We start from the raw sequence: 15,017 nt of genomic DNA on the forward strand, positions 1-15,017 counted from the left end.
CTATGATGCTATTGATTTACTTATATAACCATATAACAATTACAGCACGGAAACAGGCCATCTCGGACCTTCTAGTCCATGCCGAACGCTACTCTCACCTAGTTCCACCGACCTGCACTCAGCCCATAACCCTCCATTCCTTTCCTGTCCCAATACCTATCCAATTTTTCTTTAAATGATAATATCGAACCTGCCTCTACCACTTCTACTGGAAGTTCATTCAACACTTACTTCAAGCTCCCCCGTCCTCTCCTGATAATTGACTTATCACTATATTCATGTGAGGAAAATATGCGCTGTGTATTTAAAATTAAATTCGTTAGATAAATCACTTTAGAAACGAAATTGAGTGTATTAGACACTTATCACCTATATTCCGGTCGTGATTACCTGCTCCCCCCGAACAGAATCACCAAAAACGATTTGCAGAAAAAAAATCGGCTGGTACGTGCATGCGCAGGTCACACATGCACACTGGTGCCCGTGCAAGGCTTCATGGTCATTGTAGTCTTTCTCTGGGTAAACACAACGTATTTGACTGCTACTCTTGTCCGTTGGCAACCCTACCCCACCCCCCCCCCCCGGGTCGGCCGGTCCGCAGTAATTTTGTCAATGTTAAACCACTCCGCAGTGCAAAAAAGTTGGGAACCCCTGCTGTAAGCAATCAAATCTCAAGGCTGTATAATTTATACATTCTTTGATAATACAGTGGTTCTAGGAAGTTGGTGAACCCTGTCGAATTTTCTCTATTTCTGCATAAATATGACCTGAAATGTGATCAGATCTTCACATAAGTCCTAAAACTAGATAAAGAGAACCCAATTAAATAAGTAACACAAAATACATTTATTTGTTGGAAAAAGTATGTGAACCTCTGGAGTAATGCCTTCTACAAAAGCAATTTGGGGTCAGGTGTTCCAATCAATGATTTCAGGTGGAGGTGTGGGCTGTAGAGATGCCCTGCTCTATAAAAAACACACACAAAATCAGGTTATTGACACAGCCTGCTCTTCTCAAGAAAGATCTGCTTATGTGCACCATGCCTTGATCAAAACAACTTTCAGAAGACCTTAGGAGAAATATTGCAGAGATGCATGAAGGTGGAAAAGGCTACAAAAGTATTTCTAAAGACCTGAGTGTTCATCAGTGCACAGTGAGAGAAATTGTCTACAAATGGAGGAAACTCAGTACTGTTGCTACTCTCCCTAGGAGTGGGCAGCCTGAAAAGATCACACCAACAGCCAGGGCCGGATTAAGCTAGTGCGGGACCTGTAGCATATGTTATAAAGGGGCCCTAAATTTTAAAAATGCACATAAGTATTAAAACAAATTATTTACTTGCATAGTAAAGTAATTCAATTTTTTCATTTGCTATACTGCCAGATAATACGACAAATGTCTGACACTTCAGTAACAGTATTACTTACATGTAGGTATCAATTTCAAATGTCAAAAGTAACAAAACTACAATTTAAAAGTTAGATTTTCTAGATTTAGCATGAGCAAATTTGTTGATACTGGAAATGTCTATTTCACACAGAAGTTCATCTTCAATGCTCATTAGAGTGAGATTGTTCAATCTGTTTTGACCCATGGTGCTCCTTAGTTCATTTTTACTCCTCTTCAGTTTTGAAAATGAGCATTCTACACTGCAGTTGGTAACCATGAGTGACAAAAGGATGCCCAAGGCATTTTCTACATTTGGAAAACATGACTCCAAAGAATTGTCAGTTATCAAACGGTACATTTGCAACTCCACAAGGTCTTGTTTGGCACCAATATGAGAAGCAAGACCAGCTTACAGTAAACTGGACAGATTCTTCAATAAGACTTTCTTCCAGATCTTCTGGATATGATTTAATAAGATTTGATGACCTCTTTACCATCTCTTCAAGTGTAAACGACTGTAACTGATGAAGGAATCCAAAAACACCATTCACCTTTAGATAAGCTTTCTGCCTTTTTGACAGGGCAGAAAGCAAGCTGTCAACAATGGCAAGAAATGGCATTGCGTTACTGGTAGGTTCAAGGCAGTTTCTTTATTTGACAAAACAAGGTTACAGCAGGCAGCGACCCCTGGCAGCTTTTAAACTTCTGAGAAGGCGTTTGAGATTCAACAAGTGGATCAAGAGTGCTGGAACCACTGAAATCATCATACGTGTGATTTTGCTTGTGTTGTCTTCGAGTTTGCTGTTGATAATCTTCACACTTCGTCAAATCCTTGGCTTTTTGCTCAGTGTCTGAAAGGGCAGACCGCATAGCTTGAAAATATTCATGCAAGGATTCATAGAGTGCACAAGCTGTGTTCAAGTCTTGGCCAGAAGACGGCAAAGAAGCACCAGTATTTGAAAACGCTGTAATACGTGATCCCACAATATGACCATTATTCCTGTTTCCAAATTCATCATGGTTGAAAGTAGTCCACGAGCATGTTGTCGGCACTCTGCCTTCTGATCATTGTTATTTGAAATGTCATCCAAGACGTGTTTTATTGCAGAGAAGCTGTGTAGAAGTGCTTTTGTTACATCTGCACAAGCTGATAACTTGGTATCTGACATTCTTTTCACAATGGGCAATTGAGCATCACTATCAGATAATGCAACAGAAAGGAGATCCCACCGATAAGTAGAAGCAGAAAAAAATGTGTACAGGCTTTTTACAAATTGAAAGAAAATTAATGCTCTTGACAACATTCAGCAGCACATTTTCCAACCAAATTTAGTGAATGTGCAAAACATGGAATGTAATCCACAAACTCATTCAGCCCTTTAATTTGTGCTTGTAAGCCACTATACCTACCACTCATGTTGCTGGCATTGTCATAACTTTGACCATGGCAGTCTTTTATATCAATGTCATTTTCCTTTAAAAAGTCAAGTAAACTTTGAGCGAGTTGTTCGGCACTATGACCTTACATGCAGCTCCCCGACATGAAAACAACAGCATTGCCAGATCGTTGTTGTTGTGGCGTGTATGAAATCACAGAGCATTGCGTTACTGGTAGGTTCAAGGCAGTTTCTTTATTTGACAAAACAAGGTTACAGCAGGCAGCGACCCCTGGCAGAACAGGTCTAACCGCCTTGTGATTGAGGCTCGATATTTATTTGCTAAACACGAAGGACAGTTCGTAGTTACAAGTATAGACAATTCTTTGAAGTTTTCACATCTTTTGATTAAATTCATTCTACCGGTGCCAGTATGCCTAAACTGGCATTCATGGCCTTTAGGAATGCAAGTTAAAATCCATAATACATTATTTGGTATGTTACGTGCTAACATAGAGGAGCATTCATATTCAAAAAGCATAGATACAATGTCTTCACAACTACCTGTAAACTTAGCATTCTTGTCTCGGAGGCACCAGAGATGCATTGTTACAAATGAAACTGGGTTCACAGCTTTTAGGAAATGCATTGTTATGAACACAATCCACAGTACTTTGTCAAAGAACAGAAGACTGATGGCTGAAGTCATTTATTACTTAAGTGTAAATAAATCATCTACCCAAAACTCACTCTAACAGTCGTGAGAGTACGGTGAGATGCCGATTTCACCAGACTGCAGCTTGCAAGCATTCAATGCGGGCAGGGCCCTCAAAAATGCAGGGCCCGTAGCATATGCTACTCTTGCAACTAGGTTAATCTGGCCCTGCCAACAGCACAATGAGAAATGCTGAAGGAGGTAAAAATGAACCCAAGTGCAGCAGCAAAGGACTTGTGGAAATCTCTAGAACTTGCAATGTCTCTGTTTATGTGTACACTATAAGAAAAACACTGAACAAGAATAGTGTTCATGGAAGGACACTGCAGAGGAAACCACTGCTCTCAAAAAAAAAATTGCTGCATGTCTCAAATTTGCAAAAGACTCCTGGATGTTCTACAATGGTTCTCAGACAATTTTCTGTGGACAGATGAGACAAAAGTTGAACTTTTACGCAGAAATGTACATTGCTATGTTTGGAGGAAAAAGGGCACTGCACACCAACACCAGAGCCTCATCCCAACTGTGAAGCATGGTGAAAGGAGCATAATGGTTTGGGTCTGCTTTGCTGCCTCTGGGCCTGGACAGTTGTAATCATAGAGGGAACAATGAATTCAAAATTGTATCAAGACATTTTATAGGGGAATATCAACATAGCAGTCCATCACCTCAAGCTTAATAGAGGTTGGATAATGCAACAGGACAATGATCCAAAACTTAAGAGCAAATCAACAACAGAATGGTTTAAAAAGAAGAAAATTCATGTTTTGGAAGGGCTGAGTCTTAATCCTATAGAAATGTTGTGGAAGGACCTGAAGCAAGCAGTTCATGAAAGGAAGCCCACCAACATCCCACAGTTGAAGCCGTTTTGTAAGGAGGAATGGCCTAAAATTCCTCCAAGCCAATGAGCAGGACTGATTAACAGTTAGCGGAAATGTGTGGTTGAGGTTATTGCTGTACAAGGGAGTCACACCACTTACTGAAAGTAAAGGTTCACATACTTTTTCCAACAAATACATATAATATTGGATCATTTTTCTCAATAAATAAATATACAAGTATTTAATAGGGTTCTCTTTTTCTCATTTTAGGACTTAGGTGAAGATCTGATCACATTTTAGGTCATATTTATGCGAAATAGAGAAAATTCTACAAGGCTCACAAACTTTCCAGTACCACTGTAAATGTACTTTGAATCTTTTGAATCGTTGAATCTTGAATCTGACTGAGTTGGAAGAGAAACAACGAATACCAGATGAATGTCTTCACGTATCTTGTGCCCACCTGGGTGACATGGAAGAAAGTCTTCAGGATCTTCTCTGGATTGAAAATTCCATATAAATCCATTCTGAACACTTGTACTGAGGAATTAACAGGAAGGATGGAGGAAGAATTAATCTTGCTACAAAATGACTTTGAGCTGATGCTGAGGCTCAAAAACTCATATCAAGAATTTTGGTTGCAGAAAGAATCTCTGAACCTTATCCTGCATTGTGGAAAAAGGTCAAGATTTCTTTATTACCTTTCCATCATCATATTTAGTGGAGCTCGGTTTCTGTGCAGTTGCCCACCTTCTTTCAAGGCAATGAAAAAGACTGCAAGTTACTCAAAGTGGAGACATCTGAAATTCCTTCTTTTTTTCGGCGTGTACCTGCGTGCGTGTGAGTCTGTGCTTGTGTGCTCATCTGTGCGTGTGCGCGCGTCCGTGATGATGTCTTTTTCATGACTATTACAAGGCGTGGAGTGAGAGAGAGACTGTGTGGCGCGCCACTCCTCACACAGACATTTTCGCAGTATTTTTCCCTTTATTTTACAAGGTCGAATTGCAATCTCGACACCCAAACCGACACGGATGGAAAGTGTACCCGGGAGCGGAGCCGACTGGCTTCGAACCCGGGAACTTCCACTCCCGGGTCCAGCGCTGATGTCATTGCACCGCAAGCCGGCCCCTGAAATTCCTTCTGATGTTGAGAAGCTGATACCATTGGCACCAAACACTGGTGAAAAAGAAATAAAGTGGTGAATATTTGGAATGCAAATGCATGCTCTAAAATTGCTGATGAACGTTGTTTCTACTGCAATTAAATAATGAAATAATTTTATTTGTAGCTTTAAACAGATTGGAATAATGTTTGCAATTATTTTTTCACTGCTTTGAACTAGCAGTTCTTTTTTTCTATCACTGCATATCATAATCAAAATTCTTTATAGTTTTTATGTAATGGCTGGAAAGGGATGGGGGCGGTCACAGAGCATGTGGTCTGGGAGTGAAGGGGGCAGTAACCACTGAATTATGCTTCTGGTTTTGTTTAGTAAGAAAGGAAATTATGGATAATGTGTAATTCTTCACATTTGTATAATAAAATACTTTCTTATGGAAATATCTTGAAGCTATTAACCTTTTATCCAGTTTCTCACCACTCAGGTGAATATTGAAACACACTATTTCAAAGGCTTGATATTCTGGTGCCTAGAGTGGTACAACTCCAACACAGTTGGCAGGAAATTGCAGTTTTGCCTAGAATTCCTATTTAAATCAGGCCTATTTCACAGCACATAATCTGGAAGTTGATAAAAGAAGCATTTCTGTCCTGCATATGCAACATAACTTTTCTTTCTTCTGGCAAGGTCAAAGTTAAAGAAGCACATTGGTTTACTTCAGTCACCTTTAGAGATTCCTTGCTGTCTGTGAAAAGCGACATTTCGAATTAACTGAGTATTTGAAATATGACATCTTCCATGTGGGCATATAATAAATCTTTAATTCTCTAATCCCTCAAGATTTCTTTTCTTGTCCGTATAAAATAAATAATTTTCAATTACATTTTTCCTAAAGCATTATTTGGATGACACTTCAACAGTGATTATGAAATAAAAGTTTCTATATTGGGAATAACCAGCTGTGATGCAGCATGGAAAAAAGTTCATGCTTCAGGCTGATAACCTTTTGCCAATGGTCTGAAACATTGGCTCAGAGAGCATCTGCGTAAGTGACTCCTGAATGGCATAGTGTTAGGCTTAAGGGCCTCATAGAAAGACTGTAGGGCATCCTGCAAGACCCTTGAAGGTGGCAACTTGGATATTTAGAATGTTAAAGAAAGAAAATGCAAGGTAGTCTTCATTAGCTGGACATAGAATGTAAGAGCAGGCATGTTATGGTACAGCTTTATAAAACCTGGTGGGGCCACATCTATAAAATCAGATGCAGTTTTAGTCACCATAGTACAAAAATGATGTGATTGCTCTGAAGGGGATGCAGAGAAAATTCATCAGATGTTGCTGGGATGGAGTGTCTGTTATAAGGAGGACTGGATACCTTGTGTTTGTTTTCCTGGAGAAGGGAAGGCTAAGAAGGGATGTGATAGGTGTGTACAAAATTATGAGGGTCATTGAAAAGCTAACAGAGGCTTACTTTTCCCCATCACAAAAGTATTGGTAAATAGAGCCCATGGGTTTAAAGTAAGGCGTGAAAGACTGAGAGGAGATGTAAGGATTATTTAACCCAGAGGGTGCAGTTGTAATTTGGAGTGCATTAGCTGACAAATGGTTAGAGGCAGCAACCCTCAACACAGAAGAAGAATCCAGATGAACTCTCGAATCACCAGAGTCTAGTGATTCTAAGTGCTGGTGGATGGGATTAGTATGGATGGCTGCTTGGAGATCAGCATGGACAAGTTGGGCCAAGGAGTGTGTTTCTGTGCTGTACAAGTCTGTGACTCAATGAAGGGAGAAATTTATACAGACAATGGTCTGGCCAGCTTGTTATAGGAAGAATGTCATTAAGCTGGAAAGGTTATAGTAAAAATTCACAAGGGTGTTATTGGATCAAGAGGGCTTGAGGTATATGGAGAGACTGGATAGACTGGTTGTTTTCTCTTTGCAGTATGGGACGCTAAGGGATGGCCATATAGAGATACATGAGATCTTGATGGTTATAGAAAAGCGTATGAAAAAAGTCAGGTGATTAAAAGTAACAAGCCTCAAAGCATTGAAACGTAATGCATGAAGCATTGAAATGTGATAAGTGAACTCATGGCTTGAGCAGCTAGGGAAAGTTTGAACTATTTTGGCAGAGTGATAGGGCTAAGGATGGGCAGTTGGTACACAAGCAGATTGCAGTGTGTAGTGAGACTGTCAGGAATGACATGCAGACAATAGAACAGAATTGCAGTAATTCAGATGAATCGTAGTGTAACATGTCGCCCCTATGACTGCACTATAGATCTCCTTCCGGGAACCACACCACCTAGGGGCTGTCTGTATTCCCTGTCTCCACCTGAAAGGGAAACGATGGACGAGTATATCCGGGAGGCCTTGGCTGCAGGGATTATCCATCCCTCTTCCTCCCCAGCAGGTGCAGGGTTCTTCTTTATAGCCAAGAAGGATGGGTCCCTGCGTCCTTGCGTGGACTATAGAGGTCTCAATGAGATCACCGCTAAGAACCGCTATCCTCTTCCTCTTATGTCATCTGCATTTGAATTGCTCCAGGGTGTTTCTATCTTCTCCAAGCTCGACCTCAGCAACGCTTACCATCTGGTCTGCATAAGAGAGGGGGATGAGTGGAAGACCACGTTCAATACGCCATCTGGGCACTACAAATATTTGGTAAAGCCTTTCGGACTTTCTAATGGTTCTGCTGTGTTCCAGTCCCTGGTGAATGACGTCCTCAGAGACATGCTAAATCGATTTGTATTTGTGTACTTAGATGACATTCTGATATTTTCTAGGTCCCTCTCTGAACACATCCAGCACGTCCGTCGGGTGCTCCAACGACTCCTGGAGAATCAGTTATTTGTGAAGGCGGAAAAGTGTGAATTTCACCAGAGTTCAACTTTGTTTCTGGGATATGTGATCAGTGCTGGAGGAATCCAGATGGACCCTCAGAAGATCAAGGCAGTAGAGGAGTGGCCACAACCCGCCTCTCAATGAGATGTCCAACGCTTTCTCGGGCTTGCCAACTCCTATCGCCGATTCATTCGAAATTTCAGCATCCCGGCTGCCCCACTGACTGCTCTCACCTCCTCCAAGTCGCAGTTCGCCTGGAATCCAGCGGCTGAGAAAGCCTTTTCCGATCTAAAGACCCGTTTCACCACAGCACCTATCCTCCTTCAGCCCGATCCTACAAGGCAGTTTATTGCAGAGACTGACGCCTCTGATGTAGGAGTAGGGGCTATACTGTCAGTGTTCAGCAGAGGACAAGCTACACCCGTGCGCCTTTTTTTCCCAAAAATTTTCACCCGCAGAACGCAACTATGACATCGGCAATCAAGAGTTATTGGCTGTTAAACTTGCTCTTGAAGAATGGCGGCATTGGCTTGAGGGAACGACTACTCCTTTTCTAGTCTGGACGGATCACAAGAACCTGGAATATATCCGTTCAGCCAAATGCCTCAACTCCTGCCAGGCTCGGTGGTCCCTGTTTTTTGCCCGTTTTAGATTCACCCTGGCCTACCTTCCTGGCTCTAAGAACAGCAAGCCTGACGCTCTCCAGGCAGTTTCCAACAACCGATGAGGTGCCCGAGGTTACGACCATTCTCCACAAGCAATGTCTGGTTGCCCCAGCACAGTGGGAGATTGAATCTGTGGTCCAGTCTGCCCAGCAGGGTGAGTCTGTTCCTAGTGCCTGCCCTGCTAATCTATTGTATCTTCCCCAGTCTGTCCGCTCCTAGGTTCTCCATCCCTGAGGAAGGATGTTGAGAGCTTCATTTCTGCCTGCCCAGTCTGTGCACAGAACAAGACCTCCAGTCAGCCACCAACTGGTCTCCTGCAACCCCTGCCTGTTCCTAGAAGGCCCTGGTCACACATTGCACTGGACTTTGTCACCAGACTCCCTCCTTCCAACGGTAACACTACTGTTCTTACCATAGTGGATTGTTTTTCCAAATCAGTCCGCTTAGTTCCCCTTCCCAAGCTGCCCTCTGCTAAGGAAACTGCCAACCTGGTGATTCAGCATGTTTTCCATATTCACGGTCTCCCTGTTGAAGTGGTATCTGATAGAGGTTCGCAATTCATCTCCCACTTTTGGAGGGCCTTTTGCAAACTACTCGGGATCAGGGTTAACCTCTCATCTGGGTTTCATCCACAGAGTAATGGCCAGACCAAACGGGTTAATCAGCAGATGGAGGTACTGCTCCATTGTGTGACATCTCAGGAATTTTCCTCTTGGAGTCAACAACTTCCCTGGGTCGAGTACGCCATTAATTCTTTGCCTTCTGCTTCATCAGGTTTATCCCCATTCCAGTGCTGTCTTGGCTATCAACCCCCCTTATTCGCATCTCAGGAGGAGTAAGTGGGTGTTCCCTCAGCCGAAGCGTTTGTCCAGAGGTGTTCACGGACCTGGAGATGAACCCGAAAGGCGCTGCTTCAATCTACAGCCAAAATGAAGCAGCAAGCAGACCGTCACCGCATCGAGGCCCCCCGTTACCGCCAGGGTCAAAAGGTGTGGTTATCTTTGCGTGACATTCCCTTGAAGGTGGACTCCCGCAAGCTGGCACCACGCTACATTGGACCTTTCCCCATCACCAAAGTGATCAACCCTTCGGCGGTACGTCTAAAACTACCCCCTACCCTTCGCAGAATCCATCCTACATTCCATGTTTCAAGGATTAAGCCCTTTGTCTGCATCCCCCTCTGCCCCCTCCCCCTCCCCGTCTCATCGATGGCTCAGAGGCCTTCACTGTGCACCGATGACTGGACGTTCGACGCAGAGGTCGTGGACTGCAATACCTCGTTGATTGGGAGGGCTATGGCCCCGAAGAGAGGTGTTGGGTTCCCGCTCAAGATATCCTGGATCCCTCTCTCATTAAGGACTTTCATAGGAGCCATCCCGTACCAGAAGGGCGTCTGGAGACTGTTAAGGATCCGGCCTGAATACTGGGTTGAAGGGCCTCTACTGGTAGCTCTGGATCATGACAGTCTTTAATTTCTGTTTTCTTTCACCTGGCCATGTGGGTTCTGGCCCAGCCCCTTTCCTTTTAGGACTTCCTCCAATTACTTGCTTGTCTCCTCATTTGCACCCACCTGTGTCTAATTTTCACTCATTACCCTGTCCATTTAAACCCTGCCTTGACGTATGTTCTCTGCCAGTTTGTCCCAGTTCTAACCTGTGTTGTTCTAGTCTGTTATTGTGACTTCTGCCAAGTGATTTTGCCTGATTCTGTGTTTTGGATGTTGCCTGTTCTTGGACCTGATTTTTGCCTGTGTGCTCTGGATTGTCTGCCCTTGCCTGACTGCCTTTCCTGGTAAGACCTCTGCCTGCCATTTCAGATTCGTGCCTGCCTTCTGGTTTTGAAAGACTGTTGCTTTTGTGCTCCCTAATAAATCCTGGTGAAAAAGTATTCATTGGTCTGTGCTTGAGTCCCATTGAAACTCCACAGAAGGATAGTTAGAGAGCACTGGCTGACATTCAGCTAAAATACATCAGGGTAAAGGAGAAATATTCTAGAGAAAGGATGAAACAGCTGTGGCTTGCTAATGAAGCTAAGGAGGATTTTCATTGGAAGGTTTCTGTATTTAATTGGAAGTTTTCTGAACAGTCCATGAACCAGAGAAGTGAGCTATTTAGTTTTATAATAGAGTAATTATTATGTCTTGCACTGTACTGCTTCTGCAGAACAACACATTTCACCATGTGTTAGTGATAATAGACCTGATTCTGACAAGGAGACAAAAGTTAGCAGTTGACCTAAGGATTGGGATAAATTCAGAATCTAATAAAGGACATTTAAAAAGGCAGTAGGGAGGAATATAAAAATACATAAAAAATGAGGTCCAAGGGAACATTGGTTTCCTAGAGAATGTTCCTAGAAGGATGTTCTAGGGGAAATAGTTATAAAATATAGCAGAGGAGTTGAACAGCCTTCTTTATGTCAGAAGATACTGTGAACATCCCATTAATATCCAATTAATAATGAACATTGTACTAATATGGAATAATGCTGGGAAGGAAGTAAATATCATTATTACTAGAGAACTAGCATTAGGTTTTGACAAAAGGCTGCTAAATGCCCTGGCCCAGAAACCTTGCATCACTGAATTCAAAAAGAAGTGGTTACTGGGGAAGTAGAGGTATTAGCTATAACCTTCCAAAAAAATTCTTTGATACTGAAGAAATGTCAGCAGATTGGAAAACTGCCAATGTGTTAAAGGAGGAAGGCAAACAGCAGGCGATCAAAGCCCAATTAGCTTTACTTCTATAGCTGAAAAAAAGACAACATTTGAGGAGCAGGGGATTGGAGATGAGGAAAGGAAGTTTAGAAAGATTTGAGTTAAGAGATTTGGCTCTGCAGTGAAACAGAACATTTTGAAAATACACAACAGGTCAGAGAGCATCTGCGGAGAGAAAAAAAAACTAGGAAAATTTGGAGATACAAGCAAGTTTTGAGTTGCAGAGGTGAAGAAGTGGTGAGAACACAAAGTATCTATGATGGAATAAAGACCAAGTTGAGACTGGATGACAGAAGTGTGGTGGTGGTGGCTGTAAAAGAGCTGTGAATGCTTAATAATTAGACACAAGACATCAGACATCGGAGCAGAATTAGGCCATTCAGCCCATCGTGTCTGCTCTGATATTTCATCATGGCTGATCCATTTTCCTCTCAATCCCATTCTCCTGTCTTCTCCCCATAGCTTTCACACCCTAACTAATCAAGAGCCTATCAACCTCTGCGGTAAGTACATATAGTGACCTGGCTTCCACAGCTGCCTGTGGCAATGAATTCTACCAATTCACCACCCTCTAGCTAAAGAAATTCCTCCTAATCTCTGTTTGAAATGGACATCCCTCTATTTTGACACTGTGCCCTCTGGCCCTAGATTCACCCACTAAATGAAACATCCTATTCACATCCACTCTATCTTCATTCATTCATTCAGGTGCCTTGCCGTTTGGCGTGGGTGATCATGTCTATCCATCCATCACAGTCCCTGACCCTCCAAATTGTAGTTGTTGCCTCCCCTGTTTCTAACCATGATGTTACTCCATCTATCATTTTCATTCTGTCTGTCTGCCTCTGCTTTTTCCTTCCAGCATTCCAGTTGTAGCTAAATGTTCTAATGTCTCTCTTTGCATGATGTGTCCAAAGAATTTTGATTCCTGTTTTCTGACTTTAAGTTTTGTTTTCGTTCTCTGTAGAACTTCATTGCATATCATATTTGGACAGGATAACCATAGCATTCTTCTGAGGAACCACATCTCTGATGCATTGAATCTTTTTTCCATTGCATTTGTGATGGTCCATGACTCGCAGCCGTACATCAATATAGGAAGATTGTAGCAGCTGAGAGTTCGAAGGCAGATGTCAATCGCTATTTTCTTGTTGTTAGGATGTTTCTCATTTCTGTAAATGCTGTTCTTGCCATTGCTATTCTTGCTTTCATGTCCATTTTGCACTTGCCATCAGATGTTACCCATGATCCAAGGTACTTGAAGTTGTGAACATGTTTCAGGATTTCATTTCCCAATACAATCCCACAGTTTGGGATATCAGGTTTCTTTGATATTACCATTACTTCAGTTTTCTTTTTTTAAGGTTAGGCCAAGTCTTTCGCTCTGTGTTGATGGTAGATACTAGTTTCTGTAAATTAACTTCACTGTTTGCTATCTGTACTGTATCATCCGCATAGCGGAGGCTGTTGATATTGTATCCTCCTATACTTATTCCAGGTAGGTCTTGTATGGTTCTCATGATGTTTTTGCTGTACAGGGAGAACAGGTCTGGTGATAGAACACAACCCTGTCTGACTCCTCGTTTTATTGGCTGATATTTATCAATCTTGTTGTCTATCCATAGGGCTGCACTTTGTTGCCAGTAGAGATTCCTGATTATTCTTAGATCTTTTCTGTCGATATTAATATCTTTAAGCATTTTCATGATGACTTGGTGTTTCACTGTGTCAAAGGCTTTTGTGTAGTCAATGAAACAGAAGTATAGGTCTTGTACTTCTATTGACCTTCTGAAAATACTCCTGAGAATATAGGTGGTGTCTGATGTTCCCTTGCCTTCGACAAAGCCACACTGTTCTTCACTGATCGCTGGTTAATTTTGTTTCTTATTCTAAGTAGAGTATGATGATTCTAAGTAGAATTTTTGAGGTGACTCATAAACTAATTGTTCTGTGTTGTCCACACTCTGTTGCACCTGGTTGCACTCTATCTAGGCCCTTCAATATTCCATAGGTTTCAATGAGATCCCCCTTCATTCTTCTAAGTTCCAGCACGTACATGCCCAAAGCTATCAAACGCCCCTCATATGATAAGCTTTTCAATCCCAGAATCATTTTTGTGAACTTCCTTTGAACCCTCTCCAATGTCAGCACATCCTTTCTTAAATAAGGGGCCCAAATCTGCTCTCAATACTCCAAGTGAGGCCTCACCAGAGCATTATACAGCCTCAGAATTACATCTTGCTTTTATATTCTAGTCTTGAAATGAATGCTAACATTTCATTTTCCTTCCTCACCATCGGCTCAACCTGCAAATTAACCTTTATGGAATCCTGCATGGGGACTCTCAAATCCCTTTGCACCTTGGAATTTTGAATTTTCTGCCCATTTAGAAAATAGCTTATACTTTTATTCCTTCTGCCAATGTGCATGACCATACAACTCCCAACACTGTATTCTCCTGATCTGAATAAATCCTTCTGCAGCCTCTCTGCTTCCTCAGCACTACTTGCCCCTTCAACAATGTTCATCTCATCCACAAACTTGGCCACAAAGCTATCAACTTCATCATCCAAATTGTTGACATAAACGTAAAAAGAAGTAGTCCCAACACAGACTGTGGCCCACCACTCGTCACCAGCAGCCAATCCAAAAAGGATCCATTTATTCCCATTTTTAACTTTTCTGTCAATCAGCCAATGCTCTAGCCATGCTAGTTTATTTTCCTGTAATATCCTGGGCTCTAATCTTGTTTAGCAGGCTCATGCATGGCACCTTGTCAAAGACCTTCTGAAAATTCAAGTACACAATATTCACCAATTCTCCTTTCTCTATCCTGCTTGTTATTTCTAAAAGAATTTCAACAGATTTGTCAGACAAGACTTTTCCTTAAGGAAACCAGGCTGACTTTGGCCTATTTTGCCATGTACCTCCAAGTACCCCGAAACTACATCCTTAATAATCATATCCAACATCTTCCCAACCACTGAGGTCAAGCTAACTGGCCTTTAACTTTTCCATGATCTCTTCAGCTACCTCCTTTGGAATCCTGGGGTGTAGTCCATCAGGTCCTGGTGATGTATTTACCTTCAGATATTTCGGTTTCCCAAGCATGATCTCCCTAGTAATAGCACTGCATTCACTTCTGCCCACTGACACTCTTGAACTTTTGGCATACTACTAGTGTCTTCCACAGTGAAGAGTGGTGTAAAATACTTATTCAGTTCATCTACCATTTTCCTGTTCCCCAGAACTCATTTTCCAGTGGTCCAATCTTTACTCTTGCTGCTCTTTTGCTCTTTGTATATCTGAAAAAATATTTGATATCATTTTTGATATTATTGATATTAGGAAGGGTAATATGAAGGAACACA

General features: G+C 42.0%; 1 long non-coding RNA gene across 2 annotated transcripts in view; it reads right to left on the reverse strand.

The window, feature by feature from the left end:
- Positions 1–5,238: 5,238 nt before the first annotated feature.
- The window catches only part of LOC134358766 (uncharacterized), a 49,325-nt gene continuing 39,546 nt past the window's right edge, over positions 5,239–15,017 (reverse strand). For both annotated transcript variants that reach the window (XR_010020945.1, XR_010020946.1), the window contains exon 3: positions 5,239–5,477. This is a non-coding gene — a long non-coding RNA (uncharacterized LOC134358766). The remainder of the gene's footprint in view (positions 5,478–15,017) is intronic.

Source organism: Mobula hypostoma, chromosome 2 (assembly GCF_963921235.1).
Source record: "Mobula hypostoma chromosome 2, sMobHyp1.1, whole genome shotgun sequence".
Lineage (NCBI taxonomy): Eukaryota > Metazoa > Chordata > Chondrichthyes > Myliobatiformes > Myliobatidae > Mobula > Mobula hypostoma.